Source organism: Corylus avellana, chromosome ca3, assembly GCF_901000735.1.
Source record: "Corylus avellana chromosome ca3, CavTom2PMs-1.0".
In the NCBI taxonomy this organism is placed as follows: Eukaryota; Viridiplantae; Streptophyta; class Magnoliopsida; order Fagales; family Betulaceae; genus Corylus; species Corylus avellana.
In genome coordinates, this window is record NC_081543.1 from 21,437,535 (window position 1) to 21,452,885 (window position 15,351).

The following is a 15,351-nucleotide window of genomic DNA, read 5'->3' on the forward strand; positions in this document are numbered from 1 at the left end:
CTAGACATCCCAACACTTTTTTCCAAATGATCTAGTCCATTCAATAAATAAATAGATTTATATATTTTTTTTCTTAAATGAATGTGGGGTCTAGATCTTTTGGGAAAGGGAATTTGGGAAAAAGTGTTGGGATGCCTAGTAGCCCTCTTTGGGGTAATAGTGTAGATGTGGCTAGCGCTTTTCCCTAGGTAGTTACAAATGGTATCAAAGCCACCTAATAATGTTAGGTCATGTGGTACTGGAGCACGGAATGACATGACCCTGACGAGGACGTCAGGAATTTAAGAGGGGGAGTTTGTAACACCTCGGTCTCGTATTGGGAAGAAGAGAAGAAGTCCACATAGAGTGAGTGGTTTATAAAAATATTCATGGGTGCTAAGTTCCACATTGTCTACTCACTAGGTGAAATTGGGCTTTATAATGAATTCTAGGAAAGCTCCAAATTGACTAGTCATTTTGGAGTAATAGCGCAGATGTGGATAGCGCTTTTTCTTAGGTCGTTATAAGTTTGTAATGACCCAGGGAAAAGTGCTAGCAACATCTGCGCTATCACCCCAAAATGACTAGTCCTTTTGGGGTAATAGCGCAGATGTGGTCATTTTGGGGTGATAGAGCAGATGTGGCTAGCGCTTTTCACTGGGTCGTTACAAATGGTATTAGAGCCACCTAATAATATCAGGTCACATGGTACTAGAGCACTACATGACGTGGCCCTGACGAGGATGTCATAAATTTAAGAGAAGGAGTTTGTAACACCCCAGTTCCATATTGCAAAGATGAGAAGAATCCCACATAGAGTGAGTGGTTTATAAAGATAGTCATGGGTGCTAAGTCCCGCATTGTTTAGTTACTAGGTAAAACTGAGCTTTATAAGTTCCAAATTGACTAGTCCTTTTAGGGGTAATAGCATAGATGTGGCTAGCGCTTTCCCTGGGTCGTTTGTAACACCCTGGTCTCATATTGAGAAGATGAGAAGAAGCCCACATAGAGTGAGTCGTTTATAAAGATAGTCATAGGTGCTAAGTCCCACATTTCCTAGTTACTTGGTGAAATAGGGCATTATAATGAATTCTAGGGAAGCTCCAAATTGACTAGTTCTTTTGGAGTAATAGCACAGATGTGGCTAGCGCTTTTCTCTGGGTCGTTACACCTGTACTAAGCTTTTGATCAAGTACTTCCTAAAACATCACTATTGTTAAAGTTTTTCCTTGATTCACCTTATTAGTGTCTTTAACACTTTTAGAGCATAGATATTACTCAAATTCAACAAAATACCTTTTAATAGACTTTGCATTTATGTAAAATCTAATATCTGTTCCTCGTAGTTGTGATGTGCCCTTAATTGACCAATTATTCTATATTAGGCAGAAAAGCATAGAATCATTCTTTCAGGCGTCCCCGAATCCTTCTGTTTCATGCGTCAACCTCATCTAGATGTATCTTAACCCCATTGTTGCGACATGCCCTTTGAATTTATCCAAAGGCAATCACTTGGTCATAGGATCGGCTACCATCTCTATTGATGAAATAAATTCAACCTTTATTTCACCTTTCTCCACTATATCTTGAATATAATGATAATTTCTATCAATGTGTTTGCCTTTGGAGTTATGTGCTCCACTTTTTATTAAGAGATAGCAGACCTATTGTCACAAAACTTATTGACCGGTCTAATAGGTATACGTAAATTTAAACTTTCATTGAAACGCCCAATCTAGATTGCGTTGCTTACTGTTGTGCCGCATGAAATATACTCAGCCTCCATAGTGGATTTTGCAACACAATTCTGTTTTTTGCTAGACTAAGAAATAGATGTTCCACCAAATAGGAACACATATCCACTTGTAGATTTTCTATCATTTGCATCACCTGCAAAATCTGCATCGGTGTATCTTGCAATTTTTACATCACTTAAACCAAAACATAGCTTGATATTTTTGGTGCCTTGCAAATATCTAAATATTCGCTTTACAGCTTGCAAGTGTTCCTTCCCTGGATTGGACTGATATCTACTCACCAATCCTACCGCATGACAAATGTCAAGTCTTGTATTTGTCATGGCATACATGAGACTACCGACTGCTTGAGCATATGGAACTGATTCCATTTCTATGATCTCTATCTCATTTTGGGGACACATTGTTTTGCTTAAATGTTGACCCTTTGAAATGGGTATACTTAATGGTTTACAATTAGACATATTAAACTTTCTAAGTATCTTTTCCAGATATTTTTCCTAATCCAAGTATAATAATTTTGAATTTCTATTTCTAGAGATTCTTATACCCAAGACATATTTAGCAATGCCCATGTCTTTCATTTCAAACTTGAATGCTAAGAAAGCTTTAGTGTCGTTTATCATATCTAGATAATTTCTAGTCAACAATATATCATCTACATAAAACTTTAGTGTCGTTTATCATATCTGGATAATTTCTAGTCAACAATATATCATCTACATATAATGACAATATGGTTAAATGCCGTGATCTAGTGGACTTACCTCGAAACCATATTCAAGTATAGCTTGGTGGAACTTCAAATACCATTGTCTCGAAGATTGTTGATAAGTGCTGAATGTTACACATTCTAGCCTCTTAATTCATATATGTTAATATCTTAGTTTCGTTATTATTTGATGTTTTGTATTGTTTTTATGTTTTCTAGCATTTTTAGAGTTTTAAAGAAAAGAAGGGGATTCCTGCAAGTTTCAGAGTTTCAAGGACATTTTTTGAAAGAAAGCTGGGATGCATGTGCACAAGCATCCAAGCTCGAACGCATCAATGCTCAAGCACAAAAGCCAAAGGATCAATCGCAGCAATGCGATCGAGCGCATTCGTGCCCTTGGAGGTAGAGACACAGTTTCATTGACTAAAATCCAATTCCAACTCAATTTGTGAGTTGATTGGCTACACTAGAACGTATAGGGTTGTTCCCAAGCCTATAAATAGACCCTCTATTCATACAATTTGATATTCAATCTTGGAGATAAGAATTGGAGGCTCAAGCTAGAAGCGTTTTCGGTTTCTTCTTTTTCCATTTTAGTTTTATTTTCATTATGTGTAACTAAACCCTTGTTAGGGGCTAGATTGAAGCCCTAGTCATGTTTTTTTAGGATTTCAATATTGGCGCCTGGGCTACAATTATATTTAAGTGCTTAACTTGATTATTTCTTATTTGATTGAATGCCTCCTATGATTGTGCCTAATAAACATACGCATGTGTTTGGGTTTTTTTAACTGAGTCAATTTGGATGACCAAGTCCTGGGGTTAATAAAGTGACAAAAGAACCTCATCATGGGTTCTTGAATTAATCAACATGGAAAACCGGGAGTGGATACCATGCCCTAGGCTTCATGTGTTTGTTGATTTTTATTGATTTATGCTTTCTTGAAGAACAACTTAGTAGAAACCATACTAAATCCTTTTAGAAAGAAAAGAATTAGAGTAGATACCATGCATAATTCTTTGCTTAGGAAAATCAATAGCTTAAGGAGTAGATCCTTTAGGTTGGCAAGCATTAAGTACATTAGTATAATTGCTAGCATTGGCATATTGTTATCTTAATTAGTTCTGATAAGTGGTGGATGTCGAAACCCTAACCCTAGTTCTTATTTTTATCTTTTTTTACCTTTTTATTTTATTATTAAATTCAATCTGTGACAATTGGTTTAATTCCGTTAATTAATTAAGAAATTATTTTTAAACATAATTTACCAATCCTCTTGGGAATGATCTCGTATTTGCCTACTATACTATCGTTTTGATCTTGGGCACTTGCGAGTAAAACGTACTAAATATTTGCCTATGAATTTAGGTGGGTATTTGGCATTACAAGTTTTTGGCGTCGTTGCTGAGGATTGTGTTAAATTTTGTTTAGAATTTTTTTTTCCTTAAGATTTAGCTCAATTCTTTTTTGTTTCTCAATTTGTTTATTTTGTTTCTGTTTTTAGTTTTTGTGTCAATTTCCTTTTGTTTTTCTAATCGTTTTGTTTTTTGTTCTACAGCCCTGTCTTCAATCAGCAGTAGTGCGATCGATCGCACCTCTATAGCGATCGAGTGCACCAGACAACACTATTTCCACACGTAGCAGTGCGATCGAGCGCACCTTTTCTAGAGAGGAGCATGAAGCTGCTGTAATTACAACATCTAATTTTCTTTAATTTTGTCTTCATGTTGGGTCATCGATCTCATAGTTTAGCCATCCTTTAGTACGATCCAGAAATTGAACGGACCCTTCAACGAAGGCAAAGAGAAAACTCCGATACAGAAGAAGTTTCTGAAGTTGAGGAAAATATGGAAGTCCTTGTTGCGGATCCACCACTGGTGCGAAGACCTATGAAAAATTCCTTCATCCCCCAAAACCTCGACCAGCCATCATGCATTGATTTTCAGCCCAGTGTTCAAAGGAAAATTACAACTTATCTCCACATTTGCTCAATTTAGTTCCACACTATAGAGGCACACCTTCTGAGAATCCATACTTGCACATAAGGGATTTCTTTGATCTTTGCAAGACTCAGAATGTCCAGGGTTTAACCGTAGAGGGAATCAGGTTAATTCGCTTTCTTTTTTCCTTGAAAGATAATGCTAAGCTATGGTTAAATTCCTTGGCTGCAGGTTCTATTCACAACTGGGAGGAGTTGACCACAAAGATCTTAAAGAAGTTCTTTCCAGCTCAAAAGACAAGGCAACTTAGAAGGGAGATTCTAACCTTTCAACAAAAAGATGGAGACATTTTCTTTGAAGCATGGGAGCACTTCAACGAGCTGTGTCTCAAATGCCCACATCACAACTTAGCTCAAGACAATTAGGTGCAAGCCTTTTACGAAGATTTAAATGATCCTAACAAAAGTGTTGTAGATTTAGGTTGTGGTGGCATGCTAATGGAGAAAAGTAGTGATGAAGCCATAGAACTATTTGCCACTTTAAGTGAGAACTCCCAACAATCTCACCCAGAGGGAGACAAGGACTCAAAGAATAGGGCATACATGAAGAGAGCACAAATGGTGGAGCTCAAACTCAAATGGCTACCATGGAGAGAAAGCTGAATATGATAGTAGAAGCCATGACTAGTCATAACATTTTCCCTCTTCAACAAATTGCACAAGTTGAGGTATGTGCCATATGTTCCCATCTTGACCACACCACTGAAACTTGTCCCATGTTTTCAATTGCAGATCAGGAGCCGAAAAAGAATGACCTTGAAGGTGCCCTGATCTAGTTCTTGACTATGCAGCAACAGACAAATGCTCATACTAGTCAAACAATTCAGAAATTGAAAGCAACACAACCAGTCAATCCATCCAGAGATTGGAGGTGCAGGTAGGGTAATTGGCTAGGGAGTTGAGCGAAGGAGAGAGGGGCGAATTTCCAGCCCAAAAAATACCCAATCCAAGAGGTCACAAGCAACTAGAGGCTGTAACAACCCTAAAAAATGGTAAGAATGCTGACAACAAGGTGAGGACAGATGAGATTGATGAGACAATACAAGAACCCCCAACTAAAGCCACAAATTCAAAGGTAAGTGAAAAGGAGAAGGTGAATGCACCACCCTTCCCTGAGAGATTAGTAAAACCAAAGAAAGAAAAACAACTTTTGGATATTTTTGAAACTTTGAGAAAAGTTGAAATAAACATTCCTTTATTAGATGCAATTCAGCAACTTCATGCTTATGCTAAATTTTTAAAGGACTGTTGAACTCATAAAAGAAAGTTTCAGGGTCATGAAAAAGTGTTTTTAACAGAAGAGGTAAGTACGATGTTGGTGAGAAAATTGCGACAAAAGCTGAAAGATCCAGGTAGTTTCACTATTCCTTGCAAGAAAGGTGACCAGCTTTTTGATCATGCATTACTAGATCTCGGAGTGGGTGTTAATTTACTGCCATACACTGTGTATGAGACATTGGGATTGGGGGAGCTTCAACCAACCTCGATCACCTTACAATTTGTAGACAGATGCATTAAAAGACCAAGAGGTATCCTGGAGGATGTCTTGGTTAAGGTAAATCAATTTATCCTACCAACTGATTTTATTGTACTAGATATGGAAGAATCCCCTATGCTCTTAACTTTGCCCATTATCTTGGCAATACCCTTTATGAGAACTACAGATACAAAAATTTGTGTGAAAAAGGGTATTGTGAGTATGAAGGTGAATGGGAAGAAGATAGAGTTTAAAATTTGGGGAAAATTTACTTTACTCCCCTAAAGTTTCAGGAGTTTTTCAATTCGAACCCTAATATTTAAAAATTGGCAATTACCCCCATAATGTTTCAAAAATTTTCAATTTAGACCCTCCATTACTAATTTCTGTCTAATTGGACAAAAATTAGACACACATGGGATTTTGATGCCCTCTATTCCAATTTTGCCCTTATTAAAACCTATAAAATTATGTAATTACCCTCATTAAAACCTATGAAATTGAGGGTAATTACGTAATTTCATAGGTTTTTAATGAGGGCAAAATTAGAATAGAGGGCATCAAAATCCCATGTGAGATGCACGTGGGATGATTTCCATCCAATTAGATGAAAATTAGTAGCGGAGGGTCTGAATTGAAATTTTTTGAAATATTAGGCGGGTACATTACCATTTTTAAACATTGGAGTTTGAATTGAAAAACTCAGAAACTTCAGGGGGTAAAGTGAATTTAACCCTTAAAATTTTTGATGCATTGAAATTACCCTAAGATGATCTCGATTGCTTTAATGTCTGTATAATTCAAAGTGCTGTTGAGAACATTTTTATGTTCATCATATTGATTCGTTGGAGGACACCCTCATTCATAGTCTCACAAGACAAGACATTGAGCTAGATTTTGAGGATGTCATGGATGATATCATTGAGGCCGTGCAATACACCAAGATGATCTTGATTGCTTTAATGTTTGTATAATTCAAAGTGCTATTGAGAACGTTTTTTACGTTCATCATATTGATTCGTTGGAGGCCACCCTCATTCACAATCTCAGAAGACAAGACATTGAGCCAGATTTTGAGGATGTCACAGATGATATCATTGAGGCCGTGCAATACCTTGAGGCCTCTCCTCCTCATCCAAGTATGGATCCTTTTTTGAGAATCTTATACCAAATATAACTACTCGTGTTCTGTCTATTGTCTAGGCACCAGTTTTAGAGTTGAAGTAGCTACCTACCCATTTGAAATATGTCTACCTGAGGGACAATCAGACATTACCTGTGATTATTGCTTCAGAATTAAGTTTTGGGGAAGTGGAAAAGCTTTTAAGGGTTCTCAAAGAACATAAAACTGCACTAGGGTGGACTATTGCCGACATCAAAGGAATAAGTCCAGCCAAATGCATGCATCAAATTCTCCTTGAGGACGAAGCAAAGCCAACCAGGGACGCATAAAGAAGACTTAACCCACACATGAAGGATGTGGTCAGGGCTGAAGTTCTAAAGTTGCTAGAAGTTGGCATTATCTATCCCATCTTAGATAGTAAATGGTTAAGTCTTGTTCAAATAGTGCTGAAAAAAAGTGGAATCACTGTGGTGAAAAACAAAGAGGATGAGCTAGTACCTGCAAGAATGACCACCGGGTGGAGGGTATGTATTGAATACCGAAGGCTCAGCAAGGTCACACGAAAAGACCACTTTCCTCTGCCCTTTATTGGTCAAATGCTAGAGAGGTTAGTAGACCATAAGTATTACTGCTTCCTGGATGGGTACAGTGGTGACAATCAAATTGCAATAGCACCAGAGGATCAAGAAAAGATCACCTTCACGTGTCCCTTTGGCACATTTGCCTATAAAAGGATGTCATTTGAATTATGCAATGCACCAGCCACGTTTCAAAGATACATGATGAGCATTTTCTCAGACATGGTGAAAAAATTCATCGAGGTATTTATGAATGACTTCAATGTTTTTGGTTCTAACTTTGATGAATGTCTCAACCATTTGCAGCTGGTCCTTAAGAGATGTGAAGACTGCAATCTAGTGCTTAATTGGGAAAAAAATGCCATTTTATGGTACAACAAGGCATCGTGTTGGGTTATGTTATTTCCAGGAAGGGCATTGAGGTAGATAAAGCAAAAATTGACATCATTTCCAAACTTCCTCCTCCTATGATGGTCAGGGGTGTGAGAAGTTTTTTGGGGCATGCAGGATTTTATAGAAGATTCATCAAAGATTTCTCCAAGATCTCTAGACCCCTTTATGTACTGTTGGCGAAAGATGTCAAGTTTTTATGGACTGATGAATGCATGGATGCATTTGACAGACTAAAAAAGTTGCTCACCTCTGCACCAATAATGATGGCACCGGATTGGAACCATCTGCTCGAACTTATATGTGATGCCAATGACTTTGCTTTGGGAGCTATTTTGGGTCAGCGAGTTGATAAGGTACCTCATACGATTTATTATGCTTCTAAGACCTTAAATGATGCTCAGCTAAATTATTCCACCACCGAAAAAGAGCTGTTAGCCGTCATCTTTGAATTGGAAAAGTTTAGGTCATATCTTATTGGATTTAAAGTTATCATCTTCATTGATCATGCTGCTTTAAGGTACCTGTTTACAAAGAAAGATGCAAAACCTAGGTTGATCAGATGGGTCTTACTGTTACAAGAATTTGACCTAGAAATCAACGACAAAAGAGGTAGTGAGAATGTGGTTGCAGATCATTTATCCAAGTTGCTTCATGAAGAAGAAGGGAGTGAACTTTCTTTAGGCGAACAATTTCCTGACGAGCAGCTATTTGCTGAATGTCCTCCCACCTTGGTATGTTGACATTGTGAACTACATCACTACAAGGGTCTTTCCCCCAGGTATGTCCAGTTAAGAAAGGAAGAGGTTGATGTCCATATCTCGACAGTACCACTGGGATGAACCTTATCTATTCAAATTCTGCACTGATCAAATCATCTAGAGATGTGTACCATAGGAAGAGCATATCAGCATCTTATAGCATTGTCATCATCTTGCATGCGGAGGACATTTTGGAGCCAAGAAAATGGCTCTCAAGGTAGTACAATCTGGATTCTTTTGGCCTCATATATTTGAAAATGCTTTTGGGTTTTGTAGTGCCTGTGACAGATGCCAAAGGACCGAGAACATCATTTTCAGAAATCAAATGCCATTACAAAACAGTTAAGAGGTCGAACTCTTCGATGTATGGGGTATTGATTTTATGGGCCCATTTCTTAACTCATTCGGGTATTTATATATTGTTGTGGGTGTAGATTATGTGTCCAAATGGGTTGAGACTGTCCCCTCAAAGACTAATGATCATCAAGTTGTTGTGAAGTTCTTATAAGAAAATATTTTCACTCGATTTGGGACACCAAGAGTAATAATTAGTGATGGAGGAACCTTTTGCTTCTTTGATAAAGAAGTATGGAATCACACATAAGGTGGGCACTTCGTATCATCCCCAGACAAGTGGATAAGGGGAGATCAGCAATTGAGAAATCAAGAACATCCTGGAGAAGACGGTCCTCACTAACAAAAAGGATTGGTCCCTGAGATTGAATGATGCACTATGGGCCTATCGAGCTGCTTACAAGACCCCCAATGGCATGTCACCATATCGGTTAGTATTTGGAAAGGCATGTCATCTACTGGTAGAATTGGAGCATCGAGCATATTGGGCCATAAAGAAATTCAATTTTGATATGATGCAAGCGGGTGAAAAGCGGAAACTTCAGTTGGTAGAGCTAGAAGAAGTGAGGTAAGATGCTTATGAAAATGCAAAGCTGTACAAGGAAAGGACTAAGGCATATCATGACAAGCAACATGTTAGTAAAGAGTTTCATGTAGGACATAAAGTATTGCTGTACAATTCAAGGTTGAGACTTTTTCCTGGTAAGCTCATGTCTCGGGGGTACGGCCCATACACTGTCACTAAAGTGTTTCCCTATGGAGCATTAGAGTTTCATAACCCAAAAGAAAATCAAACATTCAAGGTTAATGGACACAAAGCAAAGCCCTATTTGGAGATGGACTTTGAGCCAAGAGATGAGGATGTGGCACTCTAGTTTGTCCAATATGTAGCATTACCGAGAGCGCTAGAGCCCTAGTTAGAGGAGCTCGAGCGCATCTCCCTAAAATAGTAGCATTGAAGCTACTGCCAAAGGCACTCGAGCTAGAATCTGAACGAGCTCGAGTGCATCTGCTCAGATCAGTGGTACTGAGACCAATTCATGCATAAGAGTCACATCAGTCTGGTTGAATATGTTAAACTTCGTGCTCATGGGAGGCAACCCATTTATGGGAGAAGTGTTCTTACATTCATGTTTGGGGGTATGCTGTGAGCCATACCTATGCCAACCAGTTTTCTCATCTCCAAGGTATGGTCTTTCCATTATCTCTACACATTGAGGGCAATGTGTAATTCAAGTTTAGGGGTATGGGAGACACACACACACACTTTGTCCAAATTTTTTTTAAAAAAGCATGTCTATGTTATTCTTGAGATTTTGGTTGATCTAAAAACTGTGATTTGAATTTCATTGCTAAGCTTAAAATGTTGAACACATGATCTGATTATTACAATTTCTAAAGTCTTGTTACTTAATTTTGGCATTTGAGAATTTACTTGTTTTGATTTTAATTTGCCACAATCACATTAGCACATATTTTGTGAGGTATGACATATGAATCTGATTGTGTATGATCCAAAGTCTTGTCCCAGCCCTATCCATCACGGGACAAGACTCAAGGATTCCAACCTCTCATAGACGAGAGACCTCAGTGGAAGACTTTCTAAACTATAGGAATAAAGAGCATTATATACACAACCACACATTCATACACCAAAGTAAACAAAATACCTCATAATATAAAGATAATCATTAAATGTACCTGTCTTCAAACCATCATCAAATAAGGTTACAACCCATAATATAATTGTCTTAACAAAAGATCAACATATCAAATCCTAAGTTTAAGCAAAGCTAAAGAGATAACAATCTTGATCATGTCTGCTCGGGTGGTTCCTCCATCAGTCCACATAGAATGTAACCAAACTGGATCCAAGTCCTAAAAAATTATTTGAATTAAATCCTGCGTGTTCACCCATGTTTGCTCCAAAGGCTTCTTCCTTTAAGCTAACTAAACCGCACAATTATTAGTAATAGAGGGGGAAAAACATAAAATAAAGGAGTAAGTCTTAAGAGTTAGTGAATGTTAACACATATAATGCCCATGCCAATTTTTGTAATGAACTCTGGTTTTTATAAAGTATGCAATAGTTCTATCATGATAATTTTCCATAGATGTGATATAGATATATGATATATGCATATGATATAAGATAACAGTCATAGTTCAACAGTATGGTCTACCCGAGATATTACCCCTTCTCAGCAGGGTTGGCGCTGTCACGAGGGACCTGTAATACAATCCTAGTGCCCCAGCCATTGTATGCTACCGTACACAACACTAGCGGCATGACCGAGTTCGACCTCGGGTGGCCCACACCGCTAATGATGTCCGTCCTGAAGTGACCACCCATTAAGGCTGCACCGGCCATGAAACAACCATTGGATCCAAGGCCCATATAACAACACACACATTTGATCATAAAGTTAACATGTATAGTAAGCCCATAGCCATTATACCGCATGTACCGGTGTATCATGTCATATGATGTAATTTATCTTATCTGTATTTTACATGCTTGCTTTGTATAAGTCTCACTTTATTAACATATTTAGCACAATGTTTTTCTCAAAAATGCTAGAGTTCATGTGCAACAAGTGTAAATCGTGAGAGTTTCAAATATGCATGTTTTGGTACACAAAATAGACGTGCAGTCATGGAAAATAACAGCAAGAATTCTGTGAGTTAAAATTCAGTTGGGTCGATTAAATCTTTCGAGTACTCCTTCAACAAGTTTGGGTCCTCCAAATCTGTGAAAAACCTTCTATTAGTCCTAGGTATGACTAAACCAACCATAGAGCATGAAAACAGGAGCTATCAGACGGCCGACCAAAATAATGTTCCTTGTAACGCTTCTGATCGTACGTCCGGGCTCGATGCTGTATGACCACCCAAAATGTTTCAGGTAGAACCTCATTTTGTCCATTCGTCCTCCTATCCTCCCACATTGATTTCTAAGGCTACCAAAAGGTCTCCTAAGGCTACCTATCTCAAAAAAATGCCTCCATGCAATAACAAACATAATGGAATGCTAAACCCAATTCTAAACAACATCAAAGGTATAATATGTCTAAGTTTCAAACCAACGTTTAAGCTACTCTAGAAAGCATTAAAAGAGCATAACGACTTAGAAAGAAAAGTTAAGCACATAGGGTTACCTCCTAGAAGCAACCTTCAAGAAAACACCTCTCATTCTCCACAAAACACACAATCTCACATGAACACACTCACAAGCGGTTTCTGGGAGCCTAGGGGCGAGTTTGAACAAGAAAAGGGTGAGGGTAGGGTTAGTATTTATAGAGGAGAAAAGCTGGAGACGCTTACCAACTCTTCTGAAAAGTAGCAGACGTTCGGTATTATTGGGGCGTACGTTCGGTACTATTTACCAGTGGTCCAAATGTTGTATCGTACATCCAAGTATTATCTAGAGGTTTTCCAAAAATTAGTGTAGGTGGTCCCCACCGTACGTCCTTGTACTATTTGCAAGCGTACGTACTGTGGTCCCCCCGCGTACATCCTCTACTAACGATATGAGCGTACATCCGGCAACTCTAGCGTACGTCTGGTCAGAAAGTCCAAAATACCCAAAGTGCCCTTCCAACTGTTCCTAGTGACCCCAAACCCAAATTAATCCTCTAACTAAGTTACCTAAGCTTAGTTAATTATTTGGGTCACTATAAAGGACATTTTTGGAAAGAAAATTGGAATGCATGGGATCGATCACAGGGCATGCCCTTAGGCTAGCAAGCATTATTTGGGTCACTACAAATGCCGCTTTCACATCTAGCTGATGTAATTCTAAATCCATTTTGCTACGGTAGACATGATTATTCTTACTGAAGCGAACTTTGCTACTGGTGAATAAGTGTCTACAAAGTCAATACCGAGTTGCTGAGTAAACCCTTTAGCTACCAACCAAGCTTTGTACTTGTCAAAGCTTCCATCTGTTTTGAATTTCTTTCTGAGTACCCACTTACATCTAGTTGCTTTCCTTTGTGTTGGTAAATCTATGAGTTCCCATACGTTATTGTTTTTTATTGAATTAATCTCATCATTCATAGCTTCGATCCATTCATTAGCATCATTACTGTTCATAGCCTCTTTAAAATTCATTGGATCATCTTGTATATTTATGTCATCTACAGTTGGAACATAATGATCTATGAGTATAATGGATGGGCGCCTTTGTCTTTACTCCCATTGTTTTGATGATTTGTTCCCATGTTAGAAAGATTATCAGATTTTTAGGATAGATCATCAGATTTCCTTTTAATCCTCCCACTAATCTGGGGATCTATCTCATGTTGCTCTTGTAAATGAGTATGTGTTGACGTTGGGGTCTGAGGCTTTTCTTCTTCTTGAAAAAATATAATATGGTTTATAGGAATTATTTGATTGGTGCCTTCCAGTAATACATCATCCTAACTCTCTATCAATCCTTTTTTAGAATGATGAAATCTGTGACCACTACCATTTTCCACGTAACCAATGAACCTACATTCCCATGTTTTGCTTCTTAATATATTTCTTAAAGGTTTTGGAATTAGAAATCTGCTTTGCATCCCCATACCTTGAGATGTTCAAAATATGGTTTGAGGCCTGTCCAACATTCATAGGGTGTGACTGGTTTTGATTTCGTTTTAACTCTGTTAAGAATATATGCCGCATATGCCATCATAGATCTTGTCATTTCTATTAAAGTTCTATTTCTTTTTTTCTGCAATTCCATTTTGTTGAGGCTTATAAGGCATTGTAAACAATTGCCTTATTCCATTTTCTTTACGGAAAAAATCCATGTCTTCGTAACTCACCTCCACTATCATTATTCAAGCTTTTGATGGATCTATCAAGTTAATTTTCTACCTTTAACTTGTATTCTTTGAATTTTTTAAAAGCCTCAGACTTATGTCTCATTAGGTAGATGTATCCATATCTTGAATAGTCATAAGTAAAAGTGATGAAATATTCCATTTCTTTTATTTTTTTTAGTTATTAAAGGTCCACATATATGTGAGTGAATTACTTCCAATAATTCTGATGATTTCCAATGTTTTGAAAAAGACTTATAAGTCATTTTCCCTTTAATACATGATTCACATATATTAAAATTTTCAGAAAGAATTTTTGGTAATAATCCACTCGCGCTCATACGAATTAATTTATCCTTATTTATGTAACCTAATCTTAAATGCCATAAGAAAGAACTATCAATTGACACATTCAGATAATCAGAAATAGATTTTTTATTATCAACTTTTAGAAAGTACATATTGTCTATTTTTGTACCCTTTACTGATATATTCCCTCTCCTAATGTAGACTTTCATGGACTTGAACTTTATACCATATCCTTTGTCATCTAATACAGGTACAAATATTAGATTTCTACGGATACTTGGTACATACAATACATTGTATAAAACAATAATAAACCCATTAACATAAATCTTACATTTTCCTTCTCTTAAGACATCACTGTAAGTGTTGTTTCCCATGTAAACTTTGTGTTCACCGACTGTTTTTTCATTGAAATCAAGAAAAAATTCACGGTTTCTTGTGATATGTCTAGTAGCTGCCGAATCTATCCACCAGGAATTTGTGGTCGGTTTTGTCATCATTACTTCAATGATTGTTATAGGAATTTCTTTCTGTTCTTGCTGCCATTGTTGTTTGGATAGTTAGCTTTAAAATGTCCCGTCTTTCCACATCTGTAGCATGTTCTTTTGTTTTTGAAGTTATCTTTTGGTTTTCCCTTCCATTTTCGTTTGAATTTCTTCGATTTTCCATGGAATGTGGGTGCATTCAATTGTTGTGCAGTTGCAGGGGCCATCAGTAGATTTATAGCTGTCCCTTCTATTCGTATTCGCTTCATTCTCTGATCTTCTAACACAAGTAATACTGGGAGAGATGTCATGGAAATTTCTTTACCACAATGTGTCAAAGAAGTTACCACATGCTCCCATGATAGATGAAGACTATTGAGTATGGTTGTAACTTGTATTTTGTTTGACACTAGGTAACCCGCATTTGATAATTCTTTTGCAACAAGTTCCATTTAATTAACATAATCACCTACATAATCATTTTCTTCCATATGAGCACTGTTATATTTATTTAGAAACAATTGTATGTGTGTGTCAAATCTAGGTCCATACTTTTGATCTGAAGCCTCTATCATACCTTCTACTGTTTCATGTTCTTCAAAAAGAGGAATGCTATTA

The 15,351-nt window shown here is 37.4% G+C and overlaps 1 non-coding gene across 1 annotated transcript; it reads right to left on the minus strand.

Annotated features, from left to right (window-relative positions):
* Window positions 1–4,691: 4,691 nt before the first annotated feature.
* On the minus strand, window positions 4,692–4,798 carry LOC132176754 (small nucleolar RNA R71). Its single transcript, XR_009439606.1, has one exon. It is a non-coding gene; the product is annotated as a small nucleolar RNA R71 (small nucleolar RNA).
* Window positions 4,799–15,351: the final 10,553 nt, after the last annotated feature.